The sequence below is a fragment of the Schistocerca serialis genome, chromosome 1, assembly GCF_023864345.2.
Source record: "Schistocerca serialis cubense isolate TAMUIC-IGC-003099 chromosome 1, iqSchSeri2.2, whole genome shotgun sequence".
In the NCBI taxonomy this organism is placed as follows: Eukaryota; Metazoa; Arthropoda; class Insecta; order Orthoptera; family Acrididae; genus Schistocerca; species Schistocerca serialis.
This window is the reverse complement of record NC_064638.1, coordinates 284,233,559-284,235,101: the sequence shown is the minus strand read 5'-3', so window position 1 is coordinate 284,235,101 and position 1,543 is coordinate 284,233,559. Positions and strand designations below refer to the sequence as shown.

At 42.0% G+C, this 1,543-nt stretch overlaps 1 pseudogene; it reads right to left on the bottom strand.

Annotated features, from left to right (window-relative positions):
* Positions 1-794: 794 nt before the first annotated feature.
* LOC126429681 (5S ribosomal RNA) lies at positions 795-912 on the bottom strand (annotated as a pseudogene).
* Between the last annotated feature and the right edge of the window lie 631 nt (positions 913-1,543).

Here is a 1,543-nt window from a genome sequence, read left to right as displayed (position 1 = left end):
TCCCCCAGAACTTAGAACTACCTAAACCTAACCAACCTAAGGACATCACACACATCCATGCCCGAGGCAGGATTCGAACCTGCGACCTTAGAGGTCTCGCGGTTCCAGACTGTAGCGCCTAGAACCGCTCGGCCATCCTGGCCACTGGGTACTAATACATATCTCTTATAAATAATTACTGTTTTTAATGTCTTCAAGTACATAGTGAAGAAAAATTGCTTTATTAGTTTAGTGACTACACTTAATTAAAATACTGAGTTTCGTCCTGAGTGGTTTATACCTACTGAATCGAATTTATTTTACGAGCGAAGTTTTGATTCTCTGGTCTTATCTTTTGTGACACAACAGAAAATGAACACTAAATGGAACACTATCTTGAGAAACATTTGCTGTGGTAATTGTCATAAATGGGAACCTGACAACGTTACTTTCTGAAGATTATAGTTTTTTTCTTTCTTATGTTTAGCGTCCCTAGTATACAAGTCTCCGATGTAGGATAGAAAAAAGTTTCAAATTTGGTCTCAAATCTTATGCAGGTACTTTTTAATGGAGATAGTGCTAACTCACATTAGTAGGGACAATGTTCCAAATAAAAGCACTCCGCCTTCGGGCCACGAGTGGCCTACCGGGACCATCGGACCGCCTTGCCATCCTCAGTGGAGGATGTGGATAGGAGGGGCGTGGGGTCAGCACACCGCCCTCCCGGTCGTTATGATGGTATTCTTGACCGAAGCCGCTACTATTCGGTCGAGAAGCTCCTCAATTGGCATCACGAGGCTGAGTGCACCCCGAAAATGCAACAGCTCATGGTGGCCTGGATGGTCACCCATCCAAGTGCCGACCATGCCCGACAGCGCTTAACTTCGGTGATCTCACGGAAACCGGTGTATCCACTGCGGCAAGGCTGTTGCCAATGTTACAATTAAGCTATTTTTTTTAATAATTATTAACAAAATTTTTACCCATGTCGAAGATTACATAGCTAAAAACGTAGTGTAACAATTCTCAGAAAAAGTTACTATAAGTCCACTGTATTTTACGGTTTACGGACTTAACCAAAGAACGCAACGCAACGAGTCAAAGCTACGCTCTCTTGAGTTAAAATTCCTCCCGACGACGCCTTCATGTGTCCGACAACTTAAAAAGTACTAGCGTTATACACTTTATTTAAATACTATGATAGCATCAAATTACCACTATGTTGATATCTCCGTAACTTACTCGATTAGAAATCAAGGTGCGCACCCGCCGTTATCAGGATTTCACTCGGCACTACCAGTGTGAACAGACATCTGCAGAGAATGGCTGTGCACATGTGTGAATGATTGGTGTGCTGATTCTTTCAGTGCGTTTCTGCCCATGTTCGGGAAAGGCAAAATTATTCTTACTTTTTTTATCAGTGGACGGTCATTCCCATGTTGCCTTTCCTTACTGAACATTTCGTGATTTTTCAGTTATGCCTGAGAAGTAATATTTATTTAGTTTTCTACAAAAAAGTAAATCTGCCTGTTCGAAATTCTATAGCGGGACAGACAGCTATTTC